The sequence below is a fragment of the Boleophthalmus pectinirostris genome, unplaced genomic scaffold, assembly GCF_026225935.1.
Source record: "Boleophthalmus pectinirostris isolate CB_2022bp ecotype Guang Dong unplaced genomic scaffold, ASM2622593v1 HiC_scaffold_4, whole genome shotgun sequence".
In the NCBI taxonomy this organism is placed as follows: domain Eukaryota; kingdom Metazoa; phylum Chordata; class Actinopteri; order Gobiiformes; family Gobiidae; genus Boleophthalmus; species Boleophthalmus pectinirostris.
This window is the reverse complement of record NW_026571353.1, coordinates 28,672,919-28,693,377: the sequence shown is the minus strand read 5'-3', so window position 1 is coordinate 28,693,377 and position 20,459 is coordinate 28,672,919. Positions and strand designations below refer to the sequence as shown.

The window sequence follows — 20,459 nt, the reverse complement described above, 5'->3', positions numbered from 1 at the left end:
CGATTTTACTGCCTTAAAAATGAGAAAATCAGAACTAGTTCATTTTTGCAGTCGTCCAAAGTTATGCATGAGAAGTATTAAGAATGTAAATGGTTTTAAGTCATAGCTCAAAAATGTTTTATATTCACAGGCTTTTGGTTAATTTATCTGCGCTTTTAATAATGTAGAATTTGGTTTTGCTTGTATTAGGCAGCTTCTGTGTGACTCTCTTAATTATGCATCGCAATAAACTTTTATAAGTGCTTTTTGCAACTCTTGGAAACCCAAGCGGAGTTTTGCCATCGCGGTAATTCTAACAACTAACATGCTAATGTGCACTTCCTGATAATCGGACAATAAAACGCTTTATAATCAGAAGGAGACAGAACGCAGTGGACTTATTTTGAAGAGCTGCTTATACAATACAGTATTTATTAATAGATATCTAACAAATTTTGCTCAAATACATGGAAAAAATCTGCAGGGTTTTTAAAGGTGCACTGTGTAACTTTTTGGTTGGGGTTTTGACATCTTCTTGTTTTTATGGATATGTTATTGCTCTGCCTGGGATATTCCATAGTATGACATTAAACTAGCCAGGTTGGCGCTCAATTTCATTTCTCTCAAGCGACTAGGTGAGGAATCAAAATACACTAGACGATTTGCAAGAACGCTGGAAGTTGGAGACCGTGCACTGGCCAATCAGTGAAGAGCCGAACCAATCCGAGTTGCGACAGCAGACTGCATACACTATATCCTCCTTTGGACTTCCTTTGTCAAATACAAACTTTACATTTTTTATTGCACCTTTAATTCGCACGTTTATCTCACAGAATTGACAATGATCTTTGACAGACAATCATTGCTTTGCTTTGTTTGCTGTTGTGCCAGGAATTACTTGGACACCACTGAGCATTTCGGCGCATTACATACATCACGACCAAATAGCAGCGATTGGTTAAATAAAAACAGTACCCGCCTACCGTCGAGCGAACGAATCCTGATGCTGTGAGGTCAGACGGTTTCCATGGCGTGAAACCGACTAATGAATCAGGCTAACATTAACCAGGATTTATAGAAAACATTCTGACTGTCTTGGGTGTCTCCTCTCCGCAAATCTGACCTGTAACTTGATCTGATTTGGTCTCCGCGAAGATAGAAAGGTTTAACACTCCAGACTGAGCAATAACATCTCCACGGAGACGAGCACCAGACGGACCCTCCCCCAGAAAAGTTACACAACGTATCTTTAACTACAGTCGTATAAATTGGACTTAAACTACTTTGGCTACGCTATTGCACTTGTAAATAAGTCGGAAGAAACCCTATAACCTTGAATGACAAACGAACGCGCGGTGTTGTCTCATATGGTGGATTTTTGTAGACGCCTGCCTCTTGTTAAAGTGATAAATAGTGGAATACACAGATGGACAGACACACAGAAAAGCTTTCTATCTCCAAGTGTAGACCTAATTGCATCGTAGAGACGGCTGTAAAAAAAGCTAAGGACAGCATTCCACTCTCTCTCTCTCTCTCTCTCCCCCTCTTGTTTACTTCATTACATCCACAACGCCGGCATTCCTAGATGGATTCGATAGCGAGTCTAGTTCGCTCACACAAGTTACTAAAAGTACATTGATCCGCGCATCGCTTTGAGCCCGGCACGTAAAAAGGGGCTCTTCTCATAAGCTGAAGGGAGAGACCGAGGACATCTGAAAGAAACTAACCGAACAAAAACAGATCGATATCGGCATCTTCCAACAGCTTTGTCATTCCCTCGCTGTTGTCTGAACCCGGGGAGAATAAAAGTGCTGACACGAGCGAAAGTCAAAGTGAACCACAGCTGTGTTTCTCCATTCTGTTACTATAGGCTATGGGGCATGCTGGGGCTATAGGATTAGGAAGATGTTGGTGGTCTAAAAAAAAAAGTAAAGGTCTCCATCGGCAGCTAATGGAACCTTAACGCAGTGTTGTTACATCGTCTTGTCAATAGATGTTCGGTCTACAAGAAAACAGTTGTTAAAAAAGATGATAGAAGTTAACGTAACGCCACATTCGCCCAATTATGAGGATATTAGGGATGTAATGATATCCAAATTTCTCTGTACGATATTTTCTCATGGATATTTATTGCGATCTTTTGTGAATATGCTGCTTTTTCTTTTTAAATACCTTCATAAGATTTGGGTTCTGTCATCTAACAGACATAACTAACATTCAAAAAATTATTATTATTATTATTAGCACTCAGTGTTGGGGAGTAACAGATTACATGTACCGGAGTTACGTAATCAGAGTACAAATTATGAGTAACTGTATTCAGTTACAGTTACTGTTTCAGTGAGTGGTAATTGGATTACAGTTACTTTGTTGAAATAAATGGATTACATGGCGGTATTTTCCTGTTTTTACATTTTGGGTTAAACCAGGACTAAAACAGGTCTAAAACCAGGACTAAACTAGATCTAAACCAGGACTAAACCAGGACTAAACTAGATCTAAACTAGGTCTAAACTAGGTCTAAACAGGTCTAAAAAGGTCTAAAACCAGAAATAAACTAGACCTAAACCAGGTCTAAACAGGTCTAAAAAGGTCTAAAACCAGGACTAAACTAGATCTAAACCAGGTCTAAACCAGGTCTAAAACTAAACCAGGACTAAAATCAGGAATAAACTAGATCTAAACCAGGTCTACACAGGTTTAAAAAGGTCTAAAACCAGGACTAAACTAGATCTAAACCAGGTCTAAACCAGGTCTAAACCAGGACTAAAATCAGGACTAAACCAGGTCTAAACCAGGTCTAAACAGGTCTAAAGGCAGGACTAAACTAGATCTAAACCAGGTCTAAACAGGTCTAAAACCAGGACTAAACTAGATCTAAACCAGGTCTAAACCAGGACTAAAATCAGGACTAAACTAGATCCAAACCAGGTCTAAACCAGGTCTAAACCAGGACTAAAATCAGGACTAAACTAGATCCAAACCAGGTCTAAACCAGGTCTAAACCAGGACTAAAATCAGGACTAAACTAGATCTAAACTAGATCTAAACCAGGACTAAACCAGGAATAAACAGGTCTAAAACCAGGTCTAAACCAGGACTAAACCAGGACTCAAGGATCCAAAGTATTCAGATTACGTTACTCACCTGAAGTAACTTAATGGCTTTCGTTACAAACTACATTTTGGGGTATGTAATCTTTAATCTGTAGGGGAATACATTTTAAAAGTCACCTTTACAACACTTTTATAGCACTTAATTGCTTCCTGTAGTCTACACTTAAACAGAGCAAAGCATCATGGTCTATGTAGTTCCCTCTTTTCTTTTTAACTGTTGCTGCACCATAACAATAAATCAATGAAGGTCCACGATATTATTGTGAGACTTTTGACGATACGATATCACGATATTTCCGTTATTGCTACATCCCTAGAAGATATGCAAGCAGTAATTATAGTTAAGTTTAAAATCTGTCTCCTGCAAATGTCTCCAAAAAGCCACTAATCCCTCAACTGTAAACAAAATCATCTCATAAAGTCTAAAAAAAAAAAGTAAAGGTCCCCATAGGCAGCTAATGGAACCTTAATGGAGTGTTGTGACTTCGTATTGTCAATAGATGTCTGGTCTACATGAAAATAGTTGTTAATAAAGAAGATAGAAGTTAATGTAAACTCACATTCTGCACTTAAACAGAACAAAGCTTTATGGTCGATGTTGTTCCCTCTGTTTTTTTAACTATTGCTGCACCATAACAGTGAATTTAAGCAAATAGATTTGTAATTCGACATATTCTGAAGGTCCACGATATTATTGTGAGACTTTTGATGATACAATATCACAATATTTCAGTTATCGTTACATCCCTATAAGATATGCAAAAATATAATCGAGTATATGAAAAAAATGAGCTACAAATAGATCTCATAAAACTAATAAAACAGTATTCTTAGATTTTCTTAGGGCATTGGGAAAATCCTCAGAAATATTAAGATTAAAATTTTTCTGTCAATTTTTGTCTGTAACCGTCAAGAGCTGTGTTAGAGCTTCAGTTAAACCTGCACTATGTCACTTTTCAAATGGGAGGTCCACCAGCTGTTTGTGCAATGGGACCTGCTGGTTAATTAAAGGTTAAAAAATGATTTTACACAGTTTGATATTAAACTGATCTTTCATTTATTCAAAGAAAGGTGCTTTTATTACAAAAAAAATAAATAAAAATTAGTTCTCAGGCTCATCTCTCCAAAGATCTAACCAAATGCTTTTCTCCAAGGACATTGACAAGTTTAATACAAAATGACGTTAGCCAGGCTGGCTCCACCTAGTGCCTCCGCTCAATTTCATTTATCTACAGCGACTAGGTCAGAAATCAGAATAGACTAGATGGTTTGCAAGAACCCTGGAAGTGCAAGTCCGGGCACCAGCCAATCAGCCATATATTCTGTGATGTCAACGAGAATGTCAAAGAGAATGTTTGGTGAATTTTTATCAAGGGGAAAGATGTTATTGTCCTTCTTCCTACGGGATTTGGGAAAAGCTTAATATACCAGTTGGTTCCGTTAGCGGCCCATTACATACATCAGGGCCAAATAGCAGCGATTGGTTAAATGAAAAAAGTACCAACAAGAGCAAGAATCCTAATGCTGTGAGGTCAGACGGTTTCCACAAAGTGAAACCGGCTGCTGAATCAGGCTAAAGCGGCGTACCCTCCAACAGAAAAGTTACAGTGCGACTTCAACCTAAAACAGGTACTTGCGTGACTAACTCTAGCCCTTAAGCGTCAGGAGTCAAGAGTAAAAGGGACAAATGATGAGGTTTTGGTCTGGACCTCGCCATCTACTCAAACGGCGTAAATGAGCTCAACTATAGAACGATTGACTATGATTGTCCAGGAATTTGACCCTTCTCCTCAAGCCACGGTGACCTGTATCACGAAATAGCCTCTATGATGGCTCAAATGGCCCTGATAGCTTTTGTAATGGAAACCAATTTGTCCTAATAGTCCTGGTCCGGCCTCAGTTCTTCAGTTCTTCAAAAAATACCCCTTTGAACAAAACATAGCGCTTCTATTAATACTGTTTTATAATTTCTTTCAATTACTTAAAGAAATATTATTACAAAAGAGTCTCAGTTGGTCTTAAGTTATGTATCTCCTCAGACAGCCGTTCATTTGCACATCTCCACAGCCTTCACGGCCATTTAATCTCCCCATTAAACACTATTGGGTTATTTTATGCTCAATTATCCTTTATGTGAAATATATTGAATACTGCGGCTTTAGTGTTATCTGGAGTGCAGAAATATTTGAATATAGGTGAGAAAGAGGGAATATAAAAACCCAATTGGTAGAGTTGTGTAGGTAGCGAGGCGGAGGAGAGGAGATGGTTCTATTTGTGATGTGGTAATGAGCGAGGGAGAGAGAAACAGAGAAGGAGAGCGGGAAGGAGGGAGAGAAAGAGGGGAAGGTAGAGGAGGGGTGGTGGATGTTTTCCATTTATCACTCAGCGGTGGGAAGGTTTTCTGAGGTAATTTGGAGCCACATCTTCTCTATAGGATCTGGCTATAGTAGCTTTTATGTCATCTTTACATTATATATTAAAGGATAATTAAGGTAAAAGTACTATACTAGGCCTATATATGTTTATCTTTATTCACTTTATAAACTTATAGACTTAAATTTGGGCAAAATAACAGGAAAACACAATTTCAATTAAAAGGTCTGTACACAATTTTCAACCATATGTGGGAAAAAAACAAGTTTCAGAATGAGCCGTTAGCCCCGCCCACATTGACAAGATAATCAGACAATTGTTTACACGTGTTTCTGATTGGATAAAATTGTCTGTCCCTGGTTGCTGCTTCTTTATGGTCCTCTTCCAATAAAATGGCTGGAAGATATTAAAGTCAAGTACAAGTCCAAGTTTACAGGTCCAGATTTCAGTTTAATCAAGATTCAGGGATATTAGATTACCTCGTGATTTCTGTTTTTTAGAAGTAAAAGCGGTGTACTTGCTTTTTTCTGTCTTCAAAATGAAAAAACAAAACAAAAAAAAAAACAGAACTATTTCAGTTTTAAGCAGTTTGCCGTGGTCCGTGACGAGTTTATAAACACTTTTCACAACTTTCTGAGACCAGTGTTGAATTTGTTGTGACGGTAAATCTAACACCAAATAGCATGTTAACACACACGTCCTGATTTTTGGACAATAAAGTGCGTGTATTATAAAACTAGGTGCAAACTCTACACAGAAGACCTGTTTACACGAGAAGTTTGCAGGTAAAAAACGACAAAATATTTTCACCTGAAGTGCCTTTCGTTTAGATGGTGGCGGCGTTTTTGGTGCTTAAAAACGCAAAAATCTGAAACCAGCCTTCAGAGTGGAAAAGTTGAATATGCTCCGCTGTTGCGTTTCCGTCTACACTGCCTAAGACACAAAACTCTGGTCAGAACTGCTCACGTCATGTACACGTTTACATCACATACATCACCACCTAGCCGCCTGGCATGAATACCCAGTTGAATTCCACACACTTTCGCGTCACCGTATGCACACAGATCCTCCCGAAAACGCTTGTCTAAACTCGGAATAAAAAGTGAAGACGCAACGCCACTTTTGCATCTTCTATTCAGATCATCAGCATATAAACCAGGCATGTCCAAACTATGGCCCATGGGCGAAATGCGGCCCTCAGACAAATTTTTCTTGGCCCTCAGGCTTCCAGGAGAATTGGCCCAAATTACCTTGCATCAATGAAAAATTTACTTTTTACTGCAAGCTGCAAGTTTTTTGAAAATGTACCTTGATGAAGCTAATATGTAATATTTAGTGTGTGGTTTTAAGCATCTTAGCATGAATAAGGACTGGTGGATCATTCTAACGTGTTAAACATGCACATATTTCAATAATTCACTGTATTGAGCACCAGTGTACGGCCCTGAATCGGCCCTCTGCTTCATCTGTGTTTAGATATGTGGCCCTTGATGAAAAAAGTTTGGACACCCCTGATATAAACATAGCTTTATTTTCACCCCAAGAGCTGCTTATATGATAATATAATCTGTACTGGGGTAAGACAAATTTTGCTCAAACATATAGGGGAAGAAATAGAGTACACAGAGTAAATAGAGTACTTTAACACTGCTCTATGATTGGTCAATTTTCTGTCACTCACTAGGAAGAAAGAGTGGCTGGGTCGGATGACATTCTTCACTTTCTTCATTAGAAAAGCACCGAGTCCCCGTAGAACCATCGCTCCGTATTGACACATCATTACAGGGTCAGAACGCCATTTAGTTTTATTTCTGCATTTCCCCAGCCTTAAGAGGGCGCCACGATCATCGAGCTTAATCAGGAAGTGAAGGCTGGCTAACGACCGCCTATCGACTCGCATGTAAAAATGTCATCAAATCTTCAGTCCATCTTTTATAGGGGTCCGTCCATAGATCGTGGCATCGTTAAACCAGATTGATATGTCTTCCATTATTATCTACTGTACTTACATGCTTTCCTATGGGGGTAGTAACTGGACACCGCTATTGACCACTTCCCACTCTCTCCATAGCCCCTTCGATTGCCCGTCTTAATACAGTACCTTGTTCTTCTCTCATGTTTAGTCCATACCTCATTGCTGAGTCACCTGATACAGCGGGCTTATCTGTATCACGTTCACTAGCATGCTAATAGATAACCTTCTGTCATGTCAATGGCTTCGACCTCTTGCGTATAGCTGAGATATATTTGTATTACCATATTTCTATATTTTATTTTAAATTGTTTGTCTAATTATGCCTTATTGACACCAGTTTCTCAATATCTGTTCCACTTATATTGAATTTATTATTACTATTTATGTTTTTCCTCTTTGTTATTATAATATATTGTGATGTGCGAACTGCTGTGTCCAAGTAATTTCCCTTGTGGATCAATAAAGTGTAAGTCGAACTCTAATACTAATCAACAAAGTGCACTTATGTAATGAAAATGTCATCAAATACAAGCATGTTATTAGAAATTACCTGAAGGTAGTTCCATAAACAACTGGACTCCATCTTAACTTTCTTGCAAATCTTACTCCCCGTCCACACTAGTACGTATTTGAGTCGTTTTCGTTGCGGATGCAGTGTTCGGCCGCACTAACCGGATGGAAAACGGCTCCAGAGACGGAACGATCTGGTGCCACAAGCTCCCATGAATTCATCTAAGAGCGGATCTGATCCAGCGCTGGGTGGACGCCTGAAAACTTTGATACGCTGATGTAGATCTATGCGCCACGAAGTAATTCACCGCCAAAATGCTAAGACGCTAGAATATATGTCCATTCATATATATGGTCTATGTGTATGACCTGCAGTCTCTGAAAAGTTTAACATGAACCGTCTCTAACGCAACAGAAGCACAGAACAGACTCACCATCAGCAGAACACCCCTCTGTCACAGAAAGAACACTCATATTCTTGAGTCGTGTCCTTTAGTCCGACAGAAGTCGAACCACATCAGCGCACAATAGCGTTTTTTGAGTTTATGCAAATTAGCCATGTGGTTTTAGGTTTTGTTTCTGTAAAATGTAAACAAATATGCCAAAGCTGTGTGCATAGGGAAGACTTGCAGACACAGAAATAACGTGACTGGACGCAAAATCGTTTCTGATACGGTGATACTATGATTTGTTTCAGTGTAAACGTAGACTTAGCTCATGTTTATAGAGCTATATGTAGACCTATATATATCCAGAATTATGAGAATTAGGACCATTGTCAGAGCGAATAGCAATTTTAAACTAACTATTTTATCTTTTAATTGTGAAAAAGTCATATAACTGAAAGCTGAATAAAACTTTACTTGGATGTATTTTCATGAAATTACAAAAAACTAAACGAAAACATTCATAATTTATACAGTACGGTAGCTTAATTACTTAAAATAACTAATCCACAACTGTCATGATTTAATTAAAGCAACACATTTACACAGCTATGCACTATGTAACTTTTGGTTGTTTTTTTATGGAAATGTCATTGCTCTGGGTGGAATGTTCCACAGTATGACATAAAACAGCTGTACCTTACATTTATTTAATTACTGGTGGGTTTATAGCTCAAAAACACCTAGAAAAACAAGCATTCTGATTGTGAGCCTCTCCACAGATCTGACCTGTCATGTGGTCTTCATGAAGTTAGAAAAACATTCCAGACAGAGCAATAACATCTCCATGGAGAAAAGCATTTGACGGACGAATCCCCCACCAGAAAAGTTCCACAGAGCACCTTTAAAAATAAATTCACTGGCTCTTACTTCAACAAGAAGAAAAAGACATGAAGAGATAAATGATCGAGGTAATATTTAGTCGAATGAATAAACTTTGCTTAGAGGTAGTGACATCAATAATGCAATTAAGGGAGACTTGTGCAGTGATTATCTGGTTTGCTGGTTTTCATTGTGTAATTTATGTTCCCTGTCAAAAGTTACTACATCGTGTATTTTTATTGTTGACAACGAATGAACTGATATTGCGGGATGTAGAAGGTAGTACTGGTGACTTTTAGATTTTATAATGTGATGACACGTCCCTTATTGATTACACAGTGTTTTCAGAAGCCATTTTGAACAGGAAAACTGCACATTTTGAACCTTCTCAGTTATATGTCAGATACTAATCGATACTTTAACTAGTACATATTTATTTGAGCAGGTATCAATACTAAAAATTCATGGGACAGAAATGAACCTTACCTGAATATTTCGAAGATGACAAAGACAAAGACTTAGACAAACTTTACTGATCTACAAGGGAAGTTATACGCACACGAGCTCACACATCACAATGAATTTAATAACACAAAGAGCGAAAATAGAAATGGTGATAATAAATTCAAGATAAGTTGCAGAAATAGCTATGGACTGGCGCCAAATAAGGCATATTTTTCGTGTATGTACAAGAAACAATAAAATATAGAAATATAGTAAATACACGTCGGCTATATACAAGAGGTCGTAAGTGCAAAGATTAAATATTTACACCCATGGACCACTATGGAACCTACCTGGACGACTGAGGGATTACACATGGTCCCACATAGTAATATAAAAACAAATTATACTATTTAATGTTGAAATACTACTGTCTATATAAGGATTTAAAAAAATATTATTATTATTAATAGGGCTGGGTATTATTCAGAAGTTGCCGATACGATACATACTTAGATAAATAGGCCACGATAAAATGCATAGCTCGATACAGTGAGTTTACGATTCAAAACGGTTCAGTACGATATATTTCAAATTGATTTGATACTGTTCAATAAAAAAATAAAGGTCAAAACCACTCATCTAATCTAAACACAATGAGCTTTCTTTTACATTTTTTAGACATTTTGCATTTAACTATATGAACTATTTAAAAGTGCAGATATAAGACCACAAGTTAAAAATATAGTAATCGATAAACAAGTAGTATCAAAACTAGATACTCATTTGAACAAGTATCGATACTGAAAAAGTTATTCATAAGATAGAAATGAACCTTCTCTGAATAGTTTTAGACTGATCTTGAGCCGCATCAGAACAAGTATCAGAGCACAAAGATGAGGATACGCCACTATGGAACCTACCTGGACCAATGAGGGATCATTATTATTATTTTTTTTAATTTAATGTATTTATTTTGGGTAAGTAAAGATTTACATTCTTATACAATGGAACATGTAACATAAATGAAATCATAATAGAAAATAACCACAACATAAAATCTGCCCAAAAAGGAGTGGGAAGAAGAAAATGTATTTAATCCCACCCCCATTCTTCTAATCACAATCTGAACACAATGAGCTTTCTTTTGCATTTTTCAGACATTTTGCATTAAACTATATGAACTATTTACAAGTGCGGATAACACAGATATAAGACCACAAGTAAAAAAAAAAATAATACTATGATTTAATGTTTAAAATGACGTTCTATTGTTTTTATTATCATCATGGTATCAAGAGAGAAACTGAGAGTGAAATTTTAGTGTCGTGACAACATTACAACCAGTACATTTAGTGTTTTAGCAGTAGTCTGGGTATCATTAAGAAGTTGCCGATATCTCGATATAAAGGCCACGATACGATACAGATCTCTATACAGTGCACTTTCGGTTCGATACGATATATTTATCAATACAGTTCAATAAAAATAATGGCTAAATCAGGGCTGTGATACTAAAACTCTTTGTTAAAACCACTTCTTGTGCAAAGTTAATATGAAAACACAAACATTTTAATCATCGAAGCAGAGAAAATATCAAATGTGTTGCATAAATGAGTTTCCTTCCTCAAAATAAGCAACAAAACTGTAGCGCTGTAACAAATAATTTAGTAAAATATACCAAAAAACTCTCTTGGCACAGGATATCAATACTGTATCATCACATTAAACGATTCGATATATAGATATTTCAATATTTGTGCACGCCCCTGATTATTACCATGGTATTAGAATCCAAATTGGGTATTGAGTTTGAAATTTTAGTGTCATGAAAACACTAACAGATATATATTTAACCCATCTATAAGTAATCCTTCTATATTGTTAAGATACTTTCTGTAGTTGTACCCTCCCCCCAGCGTCTGCTTAAAACAACAGGTGTCACCGTGTTGCCCTGTGCCCAGAGCAAACAGATCAGGCCTGGGTTTGCGCTCTGTCATCGTCCTGATCTGGAGAATGCACTATACTCACACTGGCGCGGGGTGAGGTCGGCACTAATGCTCATGCGAACCAACATCTACACAATGGACACAACTGCTCCAACAGGCTTTTAACTGAAGTGGTCAAGAGGAAGACACACAAACTTAAACAAACACACGCACATACTAGAACGTACGCACATGCTGGGTTTCTTCGCTTCTTGGGGACGTTGCGCATTACATTGACATCCGTTTATTTCCTGGTAGAACTGCACCGTTTTGGAAAATATCTATTATCTAATGTCTGTTTTTATAGACTTAAATTATTCGGACACAGTAGCTCACATGTCACAATACAGAATAACAAAGAACAAGAATATAAATGTAATAATTAGGGCTGGGTAGCATTAAGAAGTTGCCGATACGATACATACCTCGATACATAGGCCACGATACGTTATATATCTCGATACTTTCCGTTCAATACTATATCTTTCAAATCAGTTTTATACGGTTCAATAAAAAAATAAAGGTTAAATCATGGTTGTGATACTAAAAGTCTTTGTTAAACCACTTCTTGCTCAAAGTTCATATGAAACACAAATATTTTAATCATCAAAACAATGAAAATGTCAAATATCTTGCATAAATATGTTTCTTTCTCTAAACAAGCAACAAAACTGTAGTGCTCTAACAAATAATTTAGTAAAATATACCAAAAAAATACTCTTGGCGATATATCGATACAGCATTCCCCAATATCGATACTGTATCATCACATTAAACACCCCTAGTAATAATAAATTTAAAATAAGTAGCAAAAAAGCAAGAGACCGGTGTCAAATATGGCATAATTATATAAATGTACATTTACATGTAAAAAATAAAATATAGAAATATAGTAATACAAATATTTTTCAGGCATATCTTGCAGTTATGATTGCAAAAATATGAACTGATAATTACAAGAATCACATGTTGGTAGAAAAATAGGGTTTGCAGTTTTTATGCAGAATAGTGTTTGCTTAGAAAATAATAGTACTTCAAAAATTGTAGGATTCGTCATTAGCTAATTGCGTCCATTCAGATTTTTTTTCCTCTTTTGATTTTAATATTTAACAAAACAAAAACAAAAATAGAACAGAATAAAAAATAAAACCCTTCCAAATTGTGATTTCGATTCAGTTCCATTTTAGTTTTTATTTCCTAGAGACTGACACTAACCTTAACCATAGTAAACACCTTAACCTTTAAATCACTGTTTTTTATTTATTTATTTATTTATTTTTTCTATCATTATTTATTTATTTATTTTTTATTAAGAAGAGTACACAATATACATTTCAATAGACATATCGACAACTGTTGGTTCTTCTTATACCTTCAAACCACTCTAAATAAACCATGTCGTTGTTCATAATAAAGGATTTTTGTCCCCGTGAGGAAGACCGTTTTCTGTGCCGTGTGTGTGTGTACTAGCCGAGTCCCCGCGATGCCCCAAATACCCGCCGACACACACGAGTACGGCGCGAGAGTCGTAAAAGTGCAGCTGTGTTGGTCTTTCCAGCACACATGGAAAACACATGGAGACAGACAGAGAATACGCCCTGTGCAATATGGCCGCCGCGCCGCATACAAACAAGCCTCATTCTAGAATATTAATGTTACTGTATATGAAGTGTGAATATAAATGATGTTTGTTGTGGTTGGAGGAGCTGTACGTGCGGATGGGCCCCCAGGATTATTAAGTTTAGAAAGTTTATAGCCAAGTATGGTCTTATATACTTGTCGGTGATACTTTTTACAAAGTTAAATCATCGCTAAAATTAGAAATGTACGTAAAACTGGCTTATAAAAGACTAAATGTTGTTGTCTTGTTGCATTTTTTTATGTAATTTGCCTGTTTTCTAAGCAAAAATCTTAATAACAATTTGTGTTTGTTTATTTATTTTGCGTAAGTGAGATGTAAAGTGATTAATAACTTCAAAATACTGTGTTCTTTATGAAAATCGAGACAAATTTTAAGCTTAATCTAAGTTATTGTAATATTTTTAGGTTGTTTTTTTTAAAGGTGTATTGTGTAGCTTTTCTGGTAGAGGGTATCGCCATGGAGATGGTATTGCTTTGCCTGTAAAAACTTTCAAAATATCGCTAAAATTCGAAATGTACGCACAAATAGCTTATAAAAGACTAAATATTGTTGTTTTGTTTAGGTTTTTAAAAAATGTAATTTACCTGTTTTCTATGCAAAAATCCTAATAACAATTTGTTTTTGTTTATTTACTTTGCATAGATGAGATGCAAAATAATTAATAATTTAAACATTTTTTTTTATTTATTTATTTTTTTATTAAAATTGATTAAAATGTTGAGCTTAATCTATGTTATTGTAATGTTGTTATCTTATCATATTGACACTTTTTTTTTTTTTTTTTTTTTTTTTTTTTTTAGTACCGTTTGTACTGGTGGAGATGTTATTGCTTTGCCTGAAAACATTTTTCAAAAATATTGTTTTCTATGCAAAAATCCTAATAACAATTTGTTTTAGTTTATTTACTTTACATATATGAGATGTAAAGTAATTAATAATTTCAAAATACTGTATTTTTAAATTAAAATTGAGACAAATTTTGTGCTGAATCATATTTACAGTTTTGTTTTTTAAAGGTGTACTGTGTAGTTTTTCTGGTGGAGGGTCTGCCGCCCGCTTGTCGCTGTGAAGATGAAGAATGTTTCAAAATATAGCTTTAAACTTCATCTAACATTATCTATCTTGCTTTTATTCAATTTCAGATATTTTATTGTCTAGAATTTGCTTGAAAAACATGTTTTCTTGCTGTGAACAGGCTCACCTCTCCAGAGATGTGACCTGTTATGTTTAACGCCCTTCTGTGAAAGCAATAAGATCCCCAGATCCCCGCAGAGACAAACACTTCACCAGAAAAGTTACATAGTGGAGCTTTAAATCATGACTCTTTGGACGTTTGTAAAGAGAAGATCACTCCAAACCCCAAGCCCTTTGATTGTCTATGGTCTGGCTATTACTTTGTCCTGGCGGAATATTACCCTTGACACTTTTATTATTTTTATTGCTCTACTTTATTGTCACATTCCTGGAAAAGGTAGTGAAAGAAAACCTCAAAAGTAGCGGTAATGTTGGACGCAAATCTTCGGGGGGCACAGTGCACAACACATGGGACTTTCAGCAGATATTTAGTGGAGTCGCGTTCAATACCAGAGCTCGCTATAAAACCCAGCAGCCCTTTTTAATGGTGGCAAATGAATCAGTGCTTTTCACATAAAAAACTGATTTAGGCCGTCTTCTTAGCTTTCATAGGTAGAGTGCGTAATATTTGCCTTTGGTTGTGTGTGTGTGTGTGTGTGTGTGTATAAAGTGCATGTATGCAGCTCAGTCTTAAGTGCTAAAACATCTGTCTTTCCTGGTAATGAGAGGGGAGCCGAGAGGGTCTTCAGACTGCTTTGACGTAATTAGTCTTGTTAAAAAAATACATGTAGAAAAAAGAAAGAAGTTAGACATTCAACAAGCTGTAAGGGGGAAATTTAGAAAAACAATATATTGTATCGTTTAATGTGCTAATACAGTATCGATACCATGGGCTGCTGTATCGATATATATTGCCAAGAGTATCTTTTGGTATATTTTACTAAATTATTTTGTTACAGCTCTACAGTTTTGTTGCTTAGTTAGTTGAAGGAAACTTATTTATGCAACACATTTAACATTTTCACTATTTTGATTATGAAAATCAGTGTGTTTCATATGAACTTTGAACAAGAAGTGGTTTAACAAAGACTTTTAAAATCACAGTCACGATTTAGCCTTTATTTTTTATTGAACCGTATCGAATCGATTTGAAATACATCATATCGACCCGAAAGTGCACTGTATCGCAGTATGTATCGTATCATGGCCTATGTATCGAGGTGTGTATTGTATCGTGGCCTACGTATCGAGATATGTATCATATCGTGGCCTGTGTATTGAGGTATGTATCATATCGTGGCCTATGTATCGAGATATGTATCGTATCGTGGCCTATGTATCGAAATATGTATCATATCGTGGCCCATGTATTGAGGTATGTATCGTATCGTGGCCTATGCATCGAGATATGTATCGTATCGTGGCTCATGTATCGAAATATGTATCATATCGTGGCCTATTTATCAAGGTATGTATTGTATCGTGGCCTATGTATCGAGATATTATCATATCGTGGCCTATGTATCGAAATATTTATCGTATCATGGCCTATGTATCGAAATATGTATCATATCGTGGCCTATGTATCGAGATATGTATATATCGTGGCCTATGTATCGTATCGTATATGGTATATCGTATGTATCGTATATCGTGTGGCCTATGTATCGAGATATGTATCGTATCGTGGCCTATGTATCGAGATATGTATCATATCGTGGCCTATGTATCGAGATATGTATCGTATCGTGGCCTATGTATCGAAATATTTATCGTATCATGGCCTATGTATCGAAATATGTATCATATCGTGGCCTATGTATCGAGATATGTATCGTATCGTGGCCTATGTATCGAGATATGTATCGTATCGTATGTATCGTATGTATCGCTATGTATCGAGATATGTATCGTATCGTGGCCTATGTATCGTATTTATCGTATCATGCCTATGTATCGAAATATGTATCATATCGTGGCCTATGTATCGAGATATGTATCGTATCGTGGCCTATGTATCGAGATATGTATCATATCGTGGCCTATGTATCAAGATATGTATCGTATCGTGGCCTATGTATCGAGATATGTATCGTATCAGCAACTTGATATGATACCCAGACTACTGCTGAAACACTAAATGTACTTGTTGCAATGTTGTCACGACACAAAAATTTCACTCTCAGTTTTCTCTACAATACAATGTCTTTTTTAACATTAAATCATAGTACATTTTTTAACTTGTGGTCTTAAATCCGTGTTGTCCACGCTTGTAAATAGTTCATATAGTTTAATGCAAAATGTCTGAAAAATGCAAAAGAAAGCTCATTGTGTTCAGATTGTGATTAGAAGAGTGGGGGTGGGATTAAATAAATTTTCTTCTTCCCACTCCTTTTTGGGCAGATTTTTTGTTGTGGTTATTTTCATTTCTATTATGATTTCACTTATGTTATATGTTCCATTGTATAAGAATGTAAATCTTGCCCAAAATAAATACATAAAATAAAAAAATAAATTAATAAATAATTCCTCAGTGGTCCAGGTAGGTTCTAGAGTGGTCCATGGGCGTATACTCGTCTTTGTGCTCTTATACTTGTTCCGATTGTTCTGTTTCGATACTTCAAATGAGTATCTAGTTTGATAATACTTGTTTATCGATTACTATCTGGTTTCCGATACTTTTGGCAATCCCAGTTGGTTCAGGTTCGAGTATCACACAAAAAATCAGTGTAAAATGTACTACAAAAGTTGATACTGATAAAAATAAGAATGAAAAAAGTACCATTGCCCTAATTTAGAAATTATTTAAAGGTGTATTGCGTAACCTTTCCAGCTTGGGTTTGCCATCTGCTGCCTTCATGAAGCTTTCCTTTACTGCTTGGAATATTCCTCAGTATGGCATTAATCCATCTCACATTTATCTAATTATTATGTGTGTTGTTATTGCTCAAAAATACCTTAAAAACATGCATTCTTACAGTGTGTGGGCTTGCCTCTCCACAGATCTGACCTGTAATTTGACCTGACGATGCCACTTTTCAGCACGGATACTGACATATTCAGTGTTTTGCTGTAGAATATTCCAGACAAAGCGATAATATCGATACGGAGACAAACAGACAAACACCAGAAATGTTACACAGTGCATCTTTAAGTACTTTTGTAGAGAATTATTTAAATTGTAGGCAATATATTCCACGTTTTTGCATTCAACATAGGCAGGCACTAAATCAAAATCAACCGCGCTACCAGCCTCGCTGACGCCACGAGACGATAAAGAACGCCGCATATGAATCCAATGAGTTAGCGTCTTACAGATCTGAAAACGCCGATATGAAAACAGGAATTTTTCTTCTTCGCAAAGTAAAAACAGGAATGCGCGGAGCTGGAGCAAATGATGATGGAATGGCTGACTCTTGTCTCATTCCGATATCAAATATACACAGCAGCCTCCCCAATCTAATTTATGTCCAGAATTTCCATGAACACAGATATGAGGGCTTAACAATGTTCCAGAGGACACTTTGTACACAGTTTACACAGTTTTGTACTATTTTGTTTTGTAACATGTTTGCACAGCTAAACCCTTATCAAATATAATCGGAAAATTATGATTACTCGCCAATTTAGATAACAACCGAAAGCAATACTTGGCGCATATACACACAGCCTGATGTGACCTCCTCCCACGTAGTACTGAGCCAGACTGTTACAAGGCTTAAAGTGTTCATCTGACTCAATAGAAAATGAGTGTGTCTCTAAATCTGCATATCATTTCCAAGAATTGACGATAATTATGTTTTTATTGTGGTCTTTTAAATACTTCGCTTGGGTATTTCACATGCTATTACTTGTAAAGTCTGTACTACGGTTGAAAATCTGATACTAGTAAGATACGGCTTTCAACAAGAATCGAGACTAAAAAAGTCATAAAAAGACAGCAGTGAACTTTTCCTGAATAGATTTAGAATGAACCACAGGGGAATATAAAAAAAGGACTACCTACCTATAATCATGGTATCGCAATCGGTATTAAGTATCGAGTATCTATTCCTTAGTATCGAAATCAAGTCTGAAATTTTAGTATCGTGGCAACAGTAATATTCACCGTATTAAACGCATTCTGCTGCAGTTTATCGTTACTTTGCTGATGAGTGCTTGGAGTAGGTGTCTAGCGCCCTCTGCTGGCATTTATTGGGAATGAAACATGACTAAAAAGCAGCACGGCTAATTTTGTTGGTCAGATCTACTAAACACAAACAAATTTTAAATGAAAATAATGTATTTGAGTGTGAATTTAAAAAAGATAATCTATAGATAGTTTTCAGAAAATAACTTTATTTAACTTTATAGTCAATTTGCCTCAATTTTTTTTTTGGTTTGATACAGCCGAGGGTGTTTGAGGGTGCGTTCACACTGACTTGCACAATCACCATATCAAATTGGGACTAAACTGAGACTAAAGCACAGAACTAACTAAATCAGGACTATACCAGGACTAAACCAGTTAGGCTGGTGCCACCTAGTGCCTCCGCTCAATTTCATTTCTCTACAGCGACTAGGTCAGGAATCAGAATACACTAGATGGATTGCAAGAACCCCGGAATTTGTAGAGCGCGCACCGGCCAATCAGCGAAGAGCTGTGAAGCCTTGACGCAAATTCAAGCGCCTGTCTGAGTCCCTTTTGTGGTACAGCAGTAAACAAAGTGACTGAGATGGATGTAGATGAAGACATACATTTTGTGTTGGGAACAATTCTCGAGCTTGAGGATTTAAAGCCAAAACAAAAAGAATGTTTGGTGAATTTTATCAAGGGGAAAGACGTTATTGCCCTTCTTCCTACAGGATTTGGGAAAAGCTTAATATACCAGTTAACCCCCTTAGTGGCGCATTACACATGTCATGACCAAACAGCAGCGATTGGTTAAAATAAAAAAGTACCTGCAAAAAAAATCCTAATGCTGCAAGGTCAGACCAATGAATCAAGCTACAACTAAACCAGGACTGAACCAGAACTAAACCAGGATTAGGAAAGGACTAGGCCAAGTCTACACCAGGACTTAAACTGGGCAAATATTGTATGAGTTGTAAAAAGTATGAACACACCTTTAATACAGCATGATGCTTAACTAAGATTAAGCTACATTTTTAAAATCTTGTCTTCTGCATTTGATTGATCCTTCAGTGCCATTTGTCTGGGACCCATCTCAAGATCAGAATTACCTAGCTGGAGGATTGTTATAGTTTCGATTGAGTGGGGAAACCGCAGTACTCATAGCAGATCCACCCAGCCACCACGCCACCCAAGAAGTACAATCAAACAATGTTTTCAATACTGTTCAGTGACCGTTTTCATTGTATTTCAGCCATCGCCCCAAAGACTATTAAATCATGACATTAACTATTCTCTATCTGATTACCTAAATGCTCCGCCGAGGCCAGAAACCATCACGACCAGCTTGTATTGCCCTTTAAAGACTGCTGTCATCATTTTCACCCCTGCCAGGAAATGACAATTCTGAATAGCCGACGTAATCTTCTCCAAACCTCATGTAATCCTGTATTAAGTTAGGCAGACACATGTTCCAAGATCTCGCCAAAAAACCACCGTCTTTTCCCCGCTCCCCCCTCTCTCCGCCGTATCATATGTACCCCAGATCCAGTGGAGTTTTATCATCAGAAAAAGACGAGCATTAAGCCCCTTCTTCCTGCTGGGAGGTTGGTTTGAATGCAATGTAAACAGCCAGTTCCAGTTTCAGACCATCTGTTTTTCCATTGCTCTTTTACAGACTCCATCTCCCCTGTGCTCCTCGTCAGTCACTATCTGCCTCCTTCCTGTTGTGTGGTTGGGGCTGTGATGTGAGCTGTACGCTGGTTTTAGATGTTACGGTCTGTTTCAGAAGCGTGCAGTAAGGTAGTACCATTCATATTTTATAAACAGTGCCTATGTTTTCAGATACTTTATGTCGTACTTCAAATCAGATTTACATATTGTTGTGTTTCCAAATTACAAATATAACATGATGATATGATGTTTAAGGTGCATTGCGTAACTTTTCTGGTGGAGGTTCTGTCAAATGCTTTTCTTCA

General features: G+C 36.7%; 1 protein-coding gene across 5 annotated transcripts in view; it reads left to right on the top strand.

Moving 5' to 3' along the window:
• aopep (aminopeptidase O (putative)) overlaps positions 1-20,459 on the top strand; it is a 287,164-nt gene that overhangs the window by 157,444 nt on the left and 109,261 nt on the right. Inside the window, exon 16 of one of the 5 annotated variants that reach the window (XR_008633215.1) lies at positions 20,159-20,171. The exons of the other annotated variants lie outside the window; for them this stretch is intronic. The gene's annotated coding sequence lies outside the window, so the exon portion shown is untranslated. Of the gene's footprint in view, positions 1-20,158; positions 20,172-20,459 lie in introns of those variants that run through there. 5 annotated transcript variants of the gene reach the window in all.